This window comes from Molothrus aeneus, chromosome 10, assembly GCF_037042795.1.
Source record: "Molothrus aeneus isolate 106 chromosome 10, BPBGC_Maene_1.0, whole genome shotgun sequence".
NCBI lineage: Eukaryota > Metazoa > Chordata > Aves > Passeriformes > Icteridae > Molothrus > Molothrus aeneus.
Window position 1 is genome coordinate 2,829,576 of NC_089655.1, and position 19,645 is coordinate 2,849,220.

At 43.9% G+C, this 19,645-nt stretch overlaps 1 protein-coding gene across 2 annotated transcripts in view; it reads right to left on the reverse strand.

Annotated features, from left to right (window-relative positions):
• PIK3CB (phosphatidylinositol-4,5-bisphosphate 3-kinase catalytic subunit beta) overlaps positions 1 to 19,343 on the reverse strand; it is a 72,196-nt gene extending 52,853 nt beyond the window's left edge. Inside the window, exons 1-2 of one of the 2 annotated variants that reach the window (XM_066556381.1) lie at positions 19,251 to 19,343; positions 207 to 322 (exon numbers count right to left, since the gene is read on the reverse strand). The gene's annotated coding sequence lies outside the window, so the exon portion shown is untranslated. Of the gene's footprint in view, positions 1 to 206; positions 323 to 15,359; positions 15,485 to 19,250 lie in introns of those variants that run through there. The other variant, XM_066556382.1, reaches the window with a different exon arrangement.
• Between the last annotated feature and the right edge of the window lie 302 nt (positions 19,344 to 19,645).

A 19,645-nucleotide genomic window follows, 5' to 3' on the forward strand; every position in this document is an offset into this window, starting at 1 on the left:
GTACTTCCAAGAGGGAAGATGGTTCAGTGAGAATCCATGAGTCCATTACCAGCTGATCAACTGAAATGAGTACAGAGTCACCCATTTATATTTTTAATGTAACTACAACAAAGTTAAATACAATAAAAGCCTAACAATCATGCTGACTTTACAAGCAAAAGCCAATAGAAAACAACCCCAGAAAACCCCAGTCCTGTACTACTTACTCCAATGAACCTTCCCTGTTTCAGTTTGACTGTGTAGAGAAGATACTTTTATTAAACATTTTCTTCCTATTACTCTTGTTTTTTCAGAAGATTCCACGAGATGACCTCAATATGATCTAAAAAAAGTAAAACACAATATAATGTTATTGACCAAATGAGAAAATCAGCAATTTGTATTTGGTGTAAAAGCTGCACCAACTTTCTGTGCAGAAATACCTAAATAATCACACTATTTTTTACTGCCTTCAAATACTACAGCACCACATTCCCACTGCACAATGTGATTAATCTAACAATTAAATTAATGTCAAACCCACAAACACCCTGCTAGCAGAAAGGAAAAAAAAGGAAGTAATAATTTGAATATGCAATTTATTCTAATAAGTCTTATGATCATGAATTAGTCAAAAGCATTTTTAGCTGCTAGAAATATTTTCAAATTTTTGTACCCTTAATTTGAACCAGACTAGCAGATCTCCGTTGCACTAAAGCCAAAAAAAAGGGAGACAGAGTTGCCTTCTTATCTTAAGCACATTTTCTCTTTTTCCTCTGGACTGTAAGGTGATTTTGGTGGAGGTTTTTTGTTTGTTTGGGAGGATTTGGGTGCTTTTGGGTTTTTTTAAGAGTCTAATATCACCTGTAGTTCTACTATGGAGAAGCTGAGCTGATGACACAAGTGACCCCATATTCCTAGTCACAGTTCAACCTGTGACAGGTTCAGGTCTCTCTAATCAACCCACACCCTGCAGATGCAGAGGGCAGAACATCTCCACAGAGCCAAGGCATTATCCTCCTCAGCTGTACCCTGCAAATCGAGCTCTCAGCAAAGAGAAGAGAACAAAAACCATCCAATCCCCCTGAGCAGCCAGCAGGGCTGGCAGCTTGCACTGATGCTATCTCCAGGTTTGTAGGCCAAGCCACAAAGCACAAGCCATGCAACTACCCTGCACTTCCCATAAACAATTCTTTTTCTAAACCACACCAGGCAGGTCCCACTGAGCTCGTGAGAACTCATCACAGTGACCAGGAGGGAGGGAGGGAGGGAGGGCTGCCACTCCTCATCCCACAGAGCAGAATTCCTCTGGGAACTGGCACGTGGAGCCCTCTGAAGCAGCTCCAACTCTTCAGTGGCTTTGAGGGATAAATATTTACTGCCTCATGTACTTAGGTCTAAAAAAAGTTAAGTTACTGCTCCATGCACAACCTTCTGGTGCATAAAGGTGTTGTCACAAAATGGGTTTTCACCTAGTGTCCAAGAAGCCAATCCACACACACTGAGTTATTTGATTTATTTACAGAGGCATGAGTTAGTCCAAAAACTTCTCATAATTAATGCCTAGGAGCCTACAGCAGAGAGCACACACAAGAGAAAGAAAATGACTAGAGAAAAATGAAGACAGTATTCTGTGATTTGGAAATTGCATGGACAAAGCATCAGTGTGAATTTCACAGAACCAAGGCTGAACTACCGGCCTGGAATTCATGTTTTACAGCCATGTCAATATTTGTGCTTGTGGAATCAGAAAAATCCTAATCAAAGGCTACTGGCCAGCAGGCAGGATCTTAGGAGGGGCTGTGAAATGCATCCTGCTATAGCTCACAGGCATGGCCACAGAACTTCCACCCAAGGAAGAAATCCTGCACGACCTGTGGCCCCTCACACAAGGGGCACAGTGTGTGACTGAGCCATACTCCATGGCAGGAGCAGGACACTGACTAAAAGCTGGATATTCCAAACTTCTAGAGGTCAAGGGCTAACTAGACACATGATGACCAATCAGATGGTGGGTGACCAAAAATTACCCAGGGTCTATAAATGGTACAGCTTAAACAAACCACTGCATTGTGAATAGCTGCTGTCACAGCTCCCTGTCCTGTTTCCCCTCTTTTCTCACAGCACTTTGGATCTCTGCAGCTCAGACATCACACTGACAACAGGCTGGTCCTCTACAACCAACTGTGGGGGATCAGCCAGCTCTTGAGACCTTAAACCATTTCTAAAGTACACAAACAAAGCACCCATTGCTACATCCAAGCATGAGAAACAAACCCTTCAGTAGAGGATGAGAGTGTGCAGCCTTGTTTTCCTCACCAACCAACCAACCAACCAACCCTTCCTGTTCTGCAGAGCAGCAGAGCAGGGGTTAAGAGAGGTGGTACCCAAGGGCTGCAGATCACACGTGGGCAGCCAGGACACTTCCCACCTTCACTCCACGAGTGGAGAATTTTCTGGTTACAAACCCTGCTGGCCTTTCACTGCCTGTGGGCAGCTGCTGAGGACTCCAACCACGTCCCAAACCTGCCAGCACCATCTTTGGGAAGTGCCTAAGGACAGAAGGACTCGGAGGAGCTGCCTCACAAACCGCACTCTCTGAGGACATCTCTCTTCCCCACTGCAATTCTCTGGAGAACATGGGAAAAACAGAACTGGCAGCTGGACACTAGAGACAGGCTCTCTTCTGGGTCTGCTGGCTGTGACCCCAGCCAGAAACACACCACAGAACCACTCTGGGCCCACACCCATGTAACTTCTTCTGACAGCACCCACCAGGGACCCAACAGAAATCCTTTTTCCATTCCAGTTGCAACTTCTGCATGAGAAATTGCATTTGGCAAAATAGTAATTTTCGTGAATCCTTTAATCACACCCTCATTACATAGATAGTGATTTTATGTAAATCATGACTTGTTTTTTCTAAAACATTAACAATCTTATGAGGCAATTCAGCAATCATAACACTTTGTGGTGGCAATCAAAATGCCTGTGACAATATAGAAAAACTTTTTAGAGCTCTTCACCTACACTCCCTATGTCCAAAGAAACACTTATGAATATATTACCAAAAAAAATTATATCACAAGGACAGAAAGGGAGAGGAGTTACAGGAAACTTTTGCCTAAAATTCCTGTGTGGCATAATGTTAAACAATTACAAACCAAGAGAATAGGCCACTCACAAAGACAGAGAAAAGGAAAAAGAGAAGAGAGAAAAAAATAATTCATAAGCAATGTAAGGTGTCACATAGAAATTACTGGGCTAATTGTGGCCCTATTGTCTTCTGCTCTAAAACAATTTCTAGGCCCATCTGAAAGGCTGCTGCTCTGTCAATTCTTCCAGAGAACACAAAAAATCCATTTGTCAGAGAGGATGCTCCAGGTTTACTTTAGGATAAGGAACTCTGAGTGGGTTGAATGACAAAACACAGCAGTTTCTTGGGTACTTCTCTGTGATTAAATCTCTTGCCCTGGAAGAAAACACTAAACAGGCATCAGGAGAGACTGGCAGAAGTTTAGGACAGTGATACACAGCTGGGGCATTTTAGAGCTTTTGGTTCACAGCTTTGGTCCCCTCAAAGCTGCCTTGAGCATTTCATGCTCTCAGCTGTGCTGACAACTGGACAAGTGAATATCAAAGTGAATGAGCTGCTGTAGCAATGAAGAAACTCACCATTTCACCAAGTCAGAGACAAGAAAGTGTGAAGGATCAGTAAATACACCAAGTATTTTCAACTTTAAAAAATACTGAAACATATAGAGCAACTCAGTCTGAAGTTCCAACAATAACAGACACAAAATTCTTCAAGAGCATTCACTGCCAGTTACTAAGCTATCACAACTCAAGTGCAGGAACTAAAACACTGAGCAGTGCCTAAATGACAGCAACTTCCAGCTTCTGCACACTATGCACAGCTGAGGGCCCAGGCTGAAAATGCAGGTTGAATCCTAGCTCAGAAAGGAATATTTCATGTCTGTTACACAGTGGTGTGTGCCAGCTGACCAGGGAGCAGAGCTCACCACAAGCACTGCCCCAGCAAAGCAGTGCCCAGAGTCCCCTCAGCAGCACAGAGCAGCTCTGACCTCTAAAAGGTGGCACCTATTTCTGCAGTGACATCAAGAGACAAAACTGACAGTGGACAGCACACTGCTACACACAGGACAGCATTCTTCTTTGTGCTCTACTTTTGCAGGTGTTGGTGCTTGGTCAGAAACCAGTAATATCCTTTGAAAAGCCTCAGACTTCTCTGAAATGTGAAACCCACGTATCTTGTACAAAATCTTTTAACCAAAACTGAACAGGCACAGAGCAACAAGTTCCCATTGCACAAGAAAAGACACAGAAAAAGAAAAAAAAAGGCAGAGAGAGAAATTGCAGAGCACCAAATGAGTTCAAAAGAGAGATCTATGTCAGAATTGTAAGTCAGGTTATGTCCATTCTTATTCCTGAAGCTGGGCAAAGCAGAGAGCACTTAGCATTTTCCAGTATTATTCTTTAAGTTAAACAGATAAAAACATGATTTGAAGGCTAGATTCAGTTAAGCCTTCATCCAGAAGTCGATACCATAATTACATTTCTGCAGTGGGTGACTGAGGGCAGGAGCCCTGTCTCCCACCACAGTGACTCACAGTGAGAGGGAGCCTTGCTCACCCTTCCCAGAGCTCTGCCTCACTGAGCCCTGGCTCACCTCTGAAATCCCCTTCAGTGCCCAACAGGCTCGGTTAAAACTCATTTATACTCACACAAGCTTCACAATGAATCATGTTTTTACTTGGTTACACGTGCTGCTGAGTTCCCTTCCAGTTTAGATCTGCCAGACAACATCGAAACGATCTTGCAGGTTTTCCCCTTTATTTTGAACATAGTCTTTCTTTTGACCACAGTGATTCTTTAACAGGGTGTCAGTTACAGGCATTTGAATTTATCTGGGAGGGTGTGTCCCTCCCTCTCCCAGTGATGTATCCTGCTTGATGGTGCTCAAGGTTCAGTAACCCAGTAACCCTCCTGCTAATTCTATCTTAGAACTCAATCCGATTGGAGTTTTGAGGAAAATAATCTCTTTTCCTTACAATAAACTTAAGAGCAAAAGACTGTTGGCACTTACTGGCACTGGAAAATGAAGGACTTTCCATTAAAGCAGCAGGAACAAATAGTTCCAGACAGGAAGGAATCACCTGCACTATTTAGCTTCAACAAACAGAAACCTAAACAAAAATAATTCGTTTTTATTTTCCCAGAACGTTTCACTTGTTTTTTTTCCTGCTCTGTCACCTCCAAAAGAAATGCCTCTGGGCAAAGCAGAAGGGGAACACATCGCTGTTAGGGAAGCTAACAAAAAGAGGCTCCTAGACAGCAAATTTTCCTCTCACACTGTGCCAGACAGGCAGACATTCCCTGACCCGAGGGCAGAGGGCTGAGCTGGAGATGGGCAAGGACTGTGCTGAGGGAGACCCAGCGATGCCCTCAGCACTCAGGGCTGGCTGCCAGTGCTGATCACTTCTAATGACAAGTGCAGGGGAAGAAAAGCTCCCAGGAGAGGCTCTGGGCTGGAGGATGCGCTCTGTCTGCTACTCTACGCTTCAAAAAGCACAAAGTTCAAGGCTGCTGGGACGGCTCTGTGAAAACAGCAGCGTGTTTGTTATTTCAGATGACTCACAAACAAATGCTGAGATCTGCTTTATAGTGCTCCCCAAACACAGAATCAAGTGAGCAACACTTTCCAGCTTTATAGTGCTCCACAAACACAGAATCAAGTGAGCAACACCTTCCAGCTTTATAGTGCTCCCCAAACACAGAATCAAGTGAGCAACATTTTCCAGCTTTATAGTGCTCCCCAAACACAGAATCAAGTGAGCAACACTTTCCAGCTGGTTTCCAGTTCCGCCGCAGCACGGGGCACAAGTGATGACCCAGCTGGCTCAGCAGCCCCGGGCTGGGACAAAGCCCTGAATGGCTCCCCCTGAACAGACTCATCCATGTGAAGATGGAATTCCTCCCAGGGCCCACAGATCGCTTCCACCTCCACCTCCCTGCAGCTTCTCCACCTCTGGCTCACTCCATGGGCTGAGAAGCTGTGGTCACAGAGCAGTGCTCCTCTTCCCAGAAATCCCCCAGAAATCCTCACCTGCACGTGAAATGGGAGGCCCAAAGGCTTGAGCTGAGCCAGCCTAACCACTGAGCTGCAGTTTAGGCAGGTGCAGACAGAGCCAGCATCCTGCACAAGGCCTTGTGACACCTACAGAGGTGTTTGCAGGAGTCAATGAACCCCCAGCCAGCCTGGCTGCCATCCCTGCACACCCTCAGCAGCCCTGGCACCCAAATTCAGCTTTCCACATCCTACAACAGGCTGCAGGCAATAATAAAATATTTGATTCTGCATGGATTTTCATTACATCTGAAGCAGTATTTAAGGACAGAAGCCTCAGGGACAAGGGCAGGGGCATTAACTGCCAGCAGCACAGCAATTCCCGTTCCTGGTTCTTTGGTCTTCTATCACAACACAATCACATCCCATACTTTTGGTTTTTAAGCTGCTCCTGAATCTAGAGTTAATTACTGGGCAGAACACAAGGACTTACTCTCGAACAAAATTACCCCTGCACCATTACTTTTAATAAAGAAACCTTTTATTTGTTTAATGAGATCTTTTCAGCCATTCTCAAGTTTATGGTGTCCTTTTTCATTATTTCTCTCTGATTGCCCTAAACTCTGAAAGGCCAAGGTGCACAAGGACTGACAAAGCACTTCCTCTGAATTCAGGAACGCCTGAACATGGCCCTTATTGCTGATGCATTTTCTACTCACCACTGTGCCACAGACATAAAAACACTGAAAAACACCACCTGGTTCCACCCAAAAGTTACTACATGAATAAATATTTACCTGCACTTTAAACAGAGAAATACAGCAGCGAGTCCTCATCCTGTTTCTGTGAAGATCCCACCACAATTACTGAGTTACTTGAAATGTAATTAGTAGCACTGCTTGTGATTTCTGTTTCTTGTGATCTGTGTAGTCTATTTTCTTCACTATTTGCATGTCCCCACGTTTCACTTCCCAATTACATTCTGTGAAATGCCTAATATGGTGAAACTACCCAAATTTACTTCTATTTAGTTCCCAAATTCTGCTTTTTGTCGTGCTCATATTTGAATTTATAGAAATGAGAACACAGAATTCAAAAGCAAGACTGAACAATTTGTCAGTTATTAATTATTCTGAGCCATTTTGTGAAGGTGCTGCCCACCCTGCTCCGGGTATCACTTGAAAAGCTTTGTTCTTTATGATTAAAACAAACTCCCAAGTGTGGATTGCAAGGGACTATGAACCAGCACAGAAACACCAAATTTATTTTACAGACGTGCTGCTGCAGTCCATCTTGCTCTTTGATTCCAAATATTACCACATAATAAATAATAACAGCATTCCATCCTAACAACATGCCTACAGTAAATTCTACCTGAAACTAGAAGTAATCACTAAGAATAGTTCCTGTGCTGAAGAAGGAAAAATACAAGTATCTAATAAATGCAGTTTACCTCCAGCTACATCCATCACTCAAAAGCAAATCTATTAGCTCTTTTAGATCATAAAAGGGTGCATTTTAATCTGCTCTTGCTCCCCACTCCCTCCTCTTTCAGGTAGTGAGGCCTCATAGAAAAAATATTTAAAATATGAAGCATAATTTCAGCATGATAATTTATAATACTATAATATATACTATATATATGTGTGTGCATATATATATATATATATATACTATAATACTATAGCCTGGGATTAGTTCAGATTTTTGAGTTTTAAGAACTCAAAATCTGAACTAATCCCAGGCTAGAAGCAAGGGAGTGCTTGGTTTCAAAAACAAAAACAAAACAAAAAATAAACAAACAAAATCCTAAACCCACCAAAACCAAAAACACACCACAAAAGAAAAACAAATACAAAAGACAATCCTCCTGTCCTCAAACTAACAGTTTAAATCTGAATCTGGATCCAAAAGTCAGATTTGAATAGTATTCACATTTTTTACACTGCCTTTGGACATAGCACCTAACATTACAGAATACTTGACGTGAGAACAAACCAACAAACCCAAACCCTTCCATCTTCCTCAGCTGCAGTGCTCAGCTCAGGAATTCAGACTACTGGCATTTTAGGGCTTCCCTCATTAATGAAAGCTTGCAGTCCAGTCACCAGCTACCTGGTTCACAGGCTCCTTTCTGAGAGAAGCAGAAGCATTTTGGGGTGCCAGGAGCCCTCCAGAGAGAAATTCCCTCGCATGTTGTGAGCAGAGGCTGAGCAGGGCTGGGCTGTGACTGCCCCAGCAATGGCACCTCCTCCTCCTCCTCCTCCTCCTCCTCTGGCACTTCCACATGCCTCCATCCTGGGGAGGATGGAGCAGAGGCTCCATCCAGGTACACTCTGGGCCGTGTTTATTTTATATTCTATATTTTATATATTATTGGTTTATTTATCCTGCTGTCACTCAGTCATGACAAACCCTGATAAATGACCATGAGCTCCTTCTTCTCCCAGAGCTGATCATGTGACACCTTCACTGCATTCTGCACCCCAGCCTGCTTCACCTCCAAACTGCAGGAGCAGGAGGACAGCATCTGTATTTAGGAAAGCAATTATTAAAATATGACAAAATCAGACACCCAAAAAGTGACTCTTGCAACCGAAAGCAAAGGCTTTTCAGTTTTCACACAAACAATGATGGCTTGATCAAGATAGAAATTTCTCAGCACCATACTTGACTGCAGAAAAGCTCAAAAAATATTTCCCTCAACTCCTTTCAAATTTTCTCCCAAGATTAAGTGAGAAAGAAAACAAAGCCCCTTTAAAATCCTACTTTACTTCTCACCTGCACATTGCAAGAAAAAAGTACATCACAGAATGACAGAAAGTTTAACAACAAACCTTTCATTTGCCACCACACCCCAACAAATCTTTTTCCAGCTTAACTGGGTCTGTTAATCACCAAAATGTAGGTGCTTGAGCCTAAGGTTTCAGGGATATTGCCATTTTGAAGAACTCTTCTTGTATGGGGGGTCTAGCCACTGCCTCTTTTTCAAGAAAATTGTCATTACATAGGTAGAAATGCTTTATCACTGCACAAATAGAGCTAAAAACCACCTGAAGAGTAACATGCTACTTTCCTGGCCAACAAGTCCCAGTTAAATCAGCAATAAAGAAGCAACTTAGGGCATCAAAAGAGTGGAAAACTTTTGCAGAAACTGGTATATATTGTCTGGTTCTTTCAAGCTTTATCAGTACAGCACACAGAGCCTGCAGCTCTCATTCTCCTGAGGCAATAACCCCAGGAATTCACCCCTAAGCAGTGATATACCAGGATTTTAAAAACTGGCACGTAGTGATGGCAAGACAAAATGCTGAAGGCCTCTATAAATCCTGTACTTGGACATAATAAAAGCTGACAAGTTACAAAACTACAAATAAATCTGAAAATTCAGCCGTGGTTTGTGAAATTCCCATGAAAAAGAAAGTAACTTGAGGACACTAAAATGATGAGCTGCAGAGATAGACTAAGGCAAGAATTGCTCTGCCTTCTCCTGAAGTTTACCCAGAAGTTAAATGGAACCGAAATAACTCAGAAAACAGCTATAAATAGAAAGGGGTTAATCATTCAAATTTCTATTCCCATGACAAGAATACTCTAAAGACTCTAACTTTTTAATCTTATGATATGATGCTTTAAAAATACTTCAGCTGCTGCACTACAATCTGCCTCTACCTACTTTTTAAGAATAATTTCTCCTCTATTTTTTTAAGCATGATAAAGGAGAATTTCTTTTGACAAAACCATTTTCACTGACAGTCACCAAAGCGAGCCTGTGCATCAGCTGGAACAACTATATGTGATCACTTAAATGGATCTTTTTTTTTAATGGGGCTACTTAAAAATACATTTACCTTTTCCCCATCCTATTATAAAGCACATAAAACTTATTTGTCATCGATTTCAACTAGCAGAGCTGCTACAAATTATTTTCCAATTAAGTGTTTGCATTTATCCTAAAAGCAGCAGAGAAACTTGGACTCATTAGGGCTGGAAAAGGCCTCTAAGGTGATGGAGTCCAAGTTGTCCCAGCACTGCCAGGCCCATCCCCAAGCCCTGTCCTCAGCATCACTTCCATTGTATTTGTTCAAGGACATGAATTCAAGTTTACCATGCAAAGAAAGAAAACTGCCTCACCCTCGATGCACAGATAAAAACACACACCAGGATAAGCCTCTGAACTCACACAGAGCCTGGGACACACTTGGAAATAGAATCTCATTATTACAAATCCCCAGCCAGTGCTTTACTCACAGTATTTCCCATCCAAGTAAATTAATGCTGAAGCTTTTCAGTTAAACCAAATGGAGTATGAGAAATAATACACAGAGAAGTTCTTTATTCAAAATGTAGAAACAGATAAAGATTTTTGTCATTTTGTGGTGCCCAGCAGGTTTACTAGAAAGTGAGTTGTAACCCAGCATATTTGCAGTGACAGAAATTAGGACAGCACCCATTATCTGCATTCAGCTGCTGCAGATCTCCATTGACTACTCATACAAGAAATTGTGACAAAAAAACTTTATTATGGTCATAACATTCTTTCCAACTTGTTAAGTTACATCCTCACATTCTTGCCAAACCTGCTTTTATTGAAGAACTCTACTAAACACTCAGCTTTTCCTTTTTATGCAGAACTTTTCTGCTCTTCCCTCTCACTGCAACTCTTCACACACCAGATTTATTTACAGCACCCAGAGGAAACAGAAGCTCCCAGTTATCAAAAGAGACTGCAGAATGCAAATAAACAATTGTTATGCATTTATGTCAGCTGGACTCTAATTTGTGCAGAATGATACTGGGTATAAAAAAATGGTATCCTAATGTCACTGTCATGGTTTATGGAAAATCCCTTTGCCAGGATTTTTCTCCTGAGAAATCTCAGAAAAAAAAATGTAACAATAATTATCTGATTGCTTGGAATGTGGTTTAGAAGTTGTTTACCAACAGGTGCATCTTTGACTGGTTCCATGTGAATTGTTTTTAGTTAATGACCAATCCCAGTCCAGCTGTGTCGGGACTCTGGCCTGTCACAAGTTTTTATTATCATTCTTTTCTAACCTTCTGATGTCTCCTTTCTCTTTCTTTAGTGTAATTTTAGCATATCTTTTTCTTTTAATATGATATCATAATATAATAAATCAACCTGCTAAGAACTTAAGAGTCAATTCTCATCTCTTACCTCATCCTAGAGATCCTCACAACACCACCACAACAATTAATAACCACATCCTAATAGTTAAAGCAACAATTCAGTAAACAAAACATCACTGCTGTTACTATTACTCAGACAAAAATAGAATTAGGTCATTACTCTGAGCTTACTAAAATTTTCAACATAGCTAGAGGTCACCTAATTCAAGTGTAAATAAACATTTATATTAAAAAAATATTACCTCCCTACATTACTACCACTAGTAGGAGATGTAAAAAAGACCCTCTGAAGTGCTGGGGAAGTAAAACTGGCCTAGCATGAAGATTCTCAGTATTCTACACATCTGGAGAGTGATATCTCTATCTCTAAACACATGGGCAATTTTGCAATTGTTTGCACACAGCTTGTAAAAGCTTTAAATAATTTTATTATGCTATAAGTTAGATATGTAACCAGATACAGATTATCAGTATATTATAAAGTGGTTTTTTTATTTTTAATAAAATATAAAAGGAGTTGTCAAAAGTATTGTATCTGTTTTAGATGGATACTAAAAAGCAGAACAATGTTAGCTACTGAGCATAGATAATCAGTCCCTCCTCATTTTTCTTTTTGACAATAGAAAGGAAAGTCTCTTTTTTTGCTAGCAAGTCTTGTGCCAACAATTAATGTAGCATTTGGTGCTGACAATCTGCCAGACTAATGGTGTTTTTCTTCACTCTGAGGGTTCAGAAACTGCTGCTCACTTTCCGGTCAGCATTCATCAGATTCCTGCCGTGAAAAGAGAAATAAGGCAGCTCTGCTTAGACACAGACACACCTCAGCCATTACCACAAGTAAATAAACTTCAGCAGAAGCACACGAGTGCTCCTCGCCTCCTGCTGTTGTGGCTCAATCCACAATTCCTCGATTTCACTGAAACCTGGCACAGGACAGAATAAAATCATGGAATCATTTAGCTTGGAAAAGACCCTTAAGAGCAAGTTTAACCATTAACCCAGTGCTGCCAAGCCCAGCACCAATCCATACCCTGAGTGCCCCATCTTTTATACACATCCAGGGAAGGTGAGTGCACCACTTCTCTGGCAGTTTCAATGCTAGGTAATGCTTTTGGTGAAGAAAGGTTTCCTAATATCCAACCCAAACCTCCCCTGGTGCAGCTGAGGCAGTTTCCTCTCATGCTGTCACTTGGTGCTTGGGTAAAGCCTGACCCTGCCCTGGCTGTAAGCTCCTTTCAGGTTGTTGTACACTACTTTAGTGTAAAATTGTAAAGCAAGTTGTGCCTGCCCCACCCCTGGAAGTGTCCCAGGCCAGGCTGGATGGGCTTGGAGCAACCTGGGATAGTGCAAGGTGTCCCTGCCATGGCAGTGAGGTGCAATCTTTAACCTTTCCACCCAAATCATTTTAGGATTCTACACTGCAAACTTTATTTCCTTCTAGGTTTGGACTTGTTTTCTGGGGATTCAGTCTTGTCCATCTCCATGAATTAGGAGCAGGACCAACACTCTGCTGTGCCTGCTCCCATCCTGAGGCTGCCTGGGCCCACCTGCACTGTCCCTGTCACTGCTGTCTGTACACCAAGCACGAACCCTTCCTTGTTTAGAGGAGCCCTGGTTAGCACTTGGACAATCTTCCTTAAACATCTTCTGTCTTCAACTGCATCCTCAGCAGGGCATGCAGACAGCCAAACAGTAAATTCAGAAATTCTTTCCCTCTATCAGAAACAAAGTAAGATGCTCAGCACTAAAGGTCAGAAATACAAATAGCCCAAGACCCCCGTGGGATTTTCAAACTCCAATACACAATGTGTCTGGTGGTGTGAAAATCTCAAAGGCCTTGCCTTCCTCAGCAACACCTATTTAAGTCAAAAAGGGAACTGGAAAAAAAAAAACCAACAAAACCAAACCACAAAAAACCCCAAATGCAAAAAATATCCCAACACCAGCAGAGAGTAAATAACATATGTCACGTATGGTTAACACACTTAAATTCTTTGGGGGCTGGGAGAGAAAAAATGGAGATCTAGGGAGAAGGACTAACCCAAGAGTAGTAAACTTAGTGCCATAGTGTACAAAGAAAAAAAAAAGTAAAAAATCTGGGTATACTGAAAGGTAAATGAAGTGGAAAAAAGTACAGGGAAAAGGACCAAAGTACTCTTCAAAACCAGAAAAGGAATTTGAGAGATGAAGCCAAGCAGGAAGGGCATTCAGTGCCCAGTGCAATTTTCAAATAACATTTTATGTGCTTCTTTCTACCAGGTAACCTTTGTACTTTGCTTTTTGAGTTTCTGCTGGCAACACTGGCCTTTGGTGACCTGGTTCTCCCCTGCAGCTGTGTCTGCACCAATGGTTTGTACATGCAAACTACAGACCAACCTGCAGTCTTCTGGAGGACTAAACAGCAATGACACCACTGACTGAAAACCATCCTTCTGCAGGACTCCAAAGCAGCATTTTCTGGCTGTTACTTGTAGTGACACAAATGTAAACAGTTTTTTAAATCATCTAGGCTTTATATTCTTCTGTTGTGAACATGCTACACTCATAAACATCCAATTGTTAAGTGAATAGAACAGTTACCTTTCCTTCTTAGAAAATAAAATGATGCAACAACATCAAAATGCATCTCTCAAGAACTGTAATTACCAAAGATAACAAAAGGAATTGCTCTAGAGTTAGCTCCCATAAGAACCTCAAGCACTAAAAACTACCAGCAGCTATTCTATTTTCTAGAGATTTTGTCCAATGTTCTCCAAACCACCTACCTACCCTGATTTTTAAACTGCTTCTGATACTCTGTAGCTGCACACTAGCACAGGTGTTCCACACTAAATCTGTCCCAAAACCACCTGACAGGAGGACTCTGAGCCTCTGGCAGCGTCAGGGTAATGGTACAGACCACCAGTGATTGTCCACATGGCACCTTCCATGAACAACTGGCTTGTCTTATGCTTATTTTTGAATTATTTCCTTGCCCTGATACCTTCCTGCACACAAAGGACTTCCAGAAACACCAAGAGTTAGCAAACACCTCATAGCAACACTGCACCATAAAACTAACATAAAACGAAAGGCACAGCAGTATTTTTACAAATTCTTATTAACAGATAACTCTCCCCACAGAGCCCCACATGACTTCCACAGAACTCTTTATCTACCTCTGCCAGCCACACCAGCTCCTGCCCACAGCTGAGGCCAACTCCAAACTTACATCCCCCAATTCACCTCTGAATTCTCTCACTGAGGTTTATTTTTTAAAATCCAGTGGATATATGGTGCCTGGGGGCAAGGAGAGGATAGGAATGACCTGAAGGGAGAGCAAGCAGTGCAAGCTCTAATGGGGTACACATCACTGAAAACTGTCCCTTAGTTCCAAATTAATGCCTCTGCTTCCTGCTTTGCATACAACAAATATGGTGGGGAAAAGCCTCAGAAGAGCACTGTGAAAAGAAATTGAAAATCAACCGAAGCCTTTAGTAGCCCCTAAAAGTGAAGCCAAGGAGACAGCAATGAGAAGGCACTGATTACTTGTGTGTCATAGAAAGAAATTAGGAGTAACAGTGCTGTCACTGTCCCTTACAAGTAAATTCATGCAAAGACCAAACATAACATCACATACCAACACAAAAACTAAACCCCCAACACAGCCTTTACTCCAAATCATCACAGTTTCTGGAAAACAGGAATAAAAATTGTATTTATACAGCCAGTAGTGAAGTACTAAAAGATTATTTACCAACCTAATATGGGAGGTAAAACAGTTCAGTTTTACAGCAGCATATAAAGCTGAGCTACACAACCATAACACTAGACATCAATACCTCTGATGGAGCTCCTTAAAGGTATTTGATGAATTCACAAAGCTTTTCTAAAAAATCAGAGTAACTACTTTTGCAAACGAAAGCAAAATAGTCTGGAAACAGAAAAGCACCCTTTACAATTCAATATCATTGCAAAAATTGCAATGCATATTGCTATTGCCTGCAATGCTACTCTATGAAAAATGCACCTTTAACAAGCTTTAAAAAAACAACAGTAAGCTGTGAGTGGCAAATTTACATATTTAGTGTCAGAAGGAAGTTATAGTACTCCTAATTCTTATGCTCTTTTAAAGGGAAATACTAAACACACTTCTGTATACCTAGATGTAGCTCCACAGACACGCAGTTCCTGCCGAGTTCAGCTCATGCACAATTCCAAGTCAGGACACCGAAGGTAAGAAATGGATACCACTGCCCTTCTCCCGTTCCAATGAAGTGAGGAGGGCTCGGCCGAAAGCCAGAGCAGGGAATCAGCCAAGGCAGGTGAGGACAGCCCGGAGGCTCAGCTGTGTGCAGCCCTGGAGCAGGCTGGGAGGAACCTCGGGCTGCAGAAGAGAAGCCAGAATCAACCCAGGGACAATGGCCACACACAAATGATCAGTGGGGAACAGAGCTGCCCGATCCCACTTCTCAAAGGAAGCTGGTTTTGACACCTCGGTGTCACCCTTTGTTTCTTTAATCTTCTGAAGCAGTATGTAAATTCAATTATGTTGGTACCTACATATCCACGGGCATTTGCACATGAGGGCCTCCTCTGCAGCTCCTAATGTATGGAAATGAAACCACATTCCTGAATTTCCTTCCACCAAAGGCTGGGATAAAAAGATTTACCCATGTAAATTATGTAAATTTGATAGACTAACACAGATTGCTCGATGTTGCCAATAAAACACCTGATGCTTCAGGCATTATCCAGATCCAGGCTCCTTTCACCTTGAAGGTTCCCTGAATTGTGATTATTTCAAAGGTTACCTGCTGTTCATTCTGGATTGTAAATACACACTTTACCAACCCAAAGCAAAACTGCTTGCTTACTTGCTTACTAAAATAATTTACAAAAAAAAAAAAAAAAAAAGTTAAATTTCTAACACAAGATGATCTTTGCCCCAAATCTGATTTAATTATCAAAATAAAACACATGGAAACTTTCACACATGAGTGACTAGAAGGACTAACAGCACTGCCACAAAACAAAGTGTTTCATGCACTCAGGCATTAGTATTTCAATGAATTAATATGAATTTCTGGCCTCCACCATTCAAAGTCTTCATACCTTGAGGCAAACGATTTGAGATGGAATGTGTAACACCGTGTGTGTTAGCCCAAGAGTATTGGTTTGAGGAAAACACACATTCACTAAAAAATAACAAACAAACAAACAAAAAAAAAACCCCACCAAAACAAACAAGCAAGCTTTTCTATGCAACTGTGTGAATTATGCTTATTTCAGATTTTTCTGTCTTGGACTGCTTCCACCGAAACTGCCAGTGGGGAAATGCTCCCAAGAGTGGAAAGTCAGAAACTCCAGCAAACCCAAAGCATCCTTTGGATAAATACAGCATCACATTCTGCAGCCCAACAAGCCCTACATTTATTTTCATTTTATTTATTAAGTTTATTCATTTTATTTATTAAGTTAACCGATGGCAACCCTTTAGAGAACCAAGGGCAACACTCCCATGTGTATCTTTAGATCTGTGAAAAAGCACTTAAACTGTGTGCCCTGGTCACTGAAACACAACAGCAGCTTTCTAAGTAAACAGCCAAAGCATCAGCCTGCATTTCCACACAACTTCTAAATAACAACATTCCTTCCTCTGCACCCTCCTCCTCTATACAGCATCCTAACAGCCAGGGGTATAACTGGAGTTTGGGTTTAAATTATTTGCAAAATAGAGCATATAACAGACATGTACAAACTTTAAAGGGAAAAGAGTAGTGGAACAGGACATGTTCTCTCTTCACTACATCACAAGGTCAAAGAATGGTTGTTGTTTTTTTTTTTTTAAGAAGGCTTTCCTACACTAGAATTTGAGGTTCTGCCAAAAGTCCATAGACAATTGGAGAACCAGTGAATTCATGACATCAGATATTCCAAGGAAGTGAAACCTGGCTGAACGGAAGTGATTTTTACTCAAGAAAAATAGATACTTAAATAGACAAACAACAAACCTATTTAAAGACCATGTATAGAGGAGGTCTCTTTAATTTAAAGGCAAAAAACCACACAAAAGCCAAATAATCAAACACCCCCAAAATATTTAATCAATGTTAAAAACCCCACTAAAGCATGTTTCCAGGGCAATACACATCAAAACATTCCTGATGCGACCAATATATCCCTGCTATTTTTTAAAAGGCCAGTAAAGCAATTAGCAAAGAATTTTTGTTCAGCAATCCTTTCCTGAACCCCAACTCTCCTGAGAAGCTCTGCTTGCTGCCATGAAACTCCCAAAGCCTGGAAGGCACCATCAGTCTGAAGGGAAGCTTCCAGATCAAAGTCTCCAGGTGACCTGGTGATTGATTCCCAGGCACCTTAACGCATTCCTGAGACTTCACAGCCCTCTGCCAAGCATATGGATGTTCAATATTCCTTTATATGCAATTTTCCTAAAAGCAAGCATGTACTAGAGTTTTATTCCACCTTTTAATTAAGCTTTGAAGGCACACAGCTGTGGGAGTCTCTAGCTGATACTGCAAAACACAGGCCAGTCAAATTTCTCCAACATCCTTCATACATTCATCTCACTTCAAACCCTGAACTATGATCCTGAGAACATAAATTATATATTGCTGAGGTTTCCAGCTCCAGGAGCTTCCTAAGCCTGAACGAAGCTCAATATCAACAGAACAATGGCAGCACGGACTTAGTTAGTACCTAATATTTACAGTTATGGCTACAGTTGTCAATTCCAAATGAACAAAACTTCGGTGTATGCAGTGACAAGAAAAGACTGTAAGTGCATAAAGGTCGGGGGAAAAAACACATACCTAAACCAAACCAAACCAAACAAAAACTCTGTACATCCCAAGAAGAAAAACTCAGTTTTCTGGAGCTTGGAAAGTGTCCAGCATGAGTCTAAGCACACATGTGTTGCAGCCAGACAAACCAGCGAGTCTGGCATGAGAGGTTTCCGTTTTTCTTTCAGGAACTCTCCGGGACTAATGAAGATTTATTCCCCCCTCACAGAGAAGCCGCTCCTGGTCTGTTAGGAGAGCACACGATGACAGCAGTGCCAAAGCCACCGCTCTGTGCGCCGCCCTGCACAGCGCGAGCAGCTGACTGCAAACACATTTCCCAAATACTGCTTTGCCATACAAATTCCTGCGGTTCCCAAGGAAAACAACGCTCAGAAACCCAGCTGAAAACAACCGGGAGTATCGACTAATAGAAACGCCACTTAAAATTCACAGAGCAATCACCCAAAGTTCTCAGCTTGGGAAAAAAAAAAAAACTAGAAAAAACCTCCAGGCAGAGCGCGAAGCTTGTCCGGCGAACGCTCGGGGGGAGCGGGGGCCCAGGGACCGAGCAGGCTCTGCGGAGCCCCGGGCAGCGGGAGGGCTGACCCGGGCTGCAGCGGGGCCGCGCCGGCCACTTGTTGCGGGGCCGTTCCCGGCGCGGTCGGGCACAAAGGCGCCCGCCCGCCGCACCGAGCCGAGCCGAGCCGAGCCGAGCCCAGCCCAGCCCTGCCGGCCGCCCCGGGCCCCTTTCCGCCGCCAAACGGCCGCGTCCCGCCGGAACCTTCCCCCGCGCGGGGAGGGCGCGGAGCCGCCCGCGCAGTTGAGCAACCGCGGTGTCGCAAGCGGAGCGGAGCGGAGCGGAGCCCTCTTTCTGCGCAGCCCGGCGCCCCGGCCGGGGAGGCACGGCCAGCAGCGGGCTGGCAGCCGAGGGAGCCCCGCCACAGCCACAGCCACAGCGACACCACCGAGCCGTGCCGCCGGTGCGCCCCGTCCTGTCGTGCTCGGAGCGCAGCCCTGCATAGCCCGCACACCCACCCACCTGGCGGGCACGGCCAGCCCCGCACGCCCCGCACACCCAGCTGGCCGGGCACGGCCAGCCCCGCACGCCCCGCACACCCAGCTGGCCGGGCACGGCCAGCCCCGCACGCCCCGCACACCCAGCTGGCCGGGCACGGCCAGCCCCGCACGCCCCGCACACCCAGCTGCTTGCCCCGCACACCCACCTGGCCCCGCACGCCCCGCACACCCACCTGGCCGGGCAGCGGCCGCCGCCCTGTCCGCGCCGCCCCAGCCAGCGCGGCGGCGCTGGAGCCAGCGGGGAGCGCTCCCTCGGCCGCCACCGGCCCCGGCGCTGCGCTCGGCCGGGGTTACCAAGGCGATGGCTTCGCCCTCGGGTCGCCGCCGCCAACCCGGGCCGGGCTTTCGCTCTGGAAGCGCGGCTGGCGGCCAATGGCGCGGCGCGTCCCGCCCCTGCGGCCGCTCCCTTCCCCCGAGGGCCGGAGCTGGCCGCGCCTCCGGCCGGCGCTGCGGGCTGGCGGCGGCCGGGCTCGGGCCGCCTTTGCCCCGCCGGGCCGCGGAGCCCCTGGCGAGCCGCCCCTGGCGCTCCGGGAGCGCTCCCCGGCCCGCGGACGGACGCGCAGCTCCG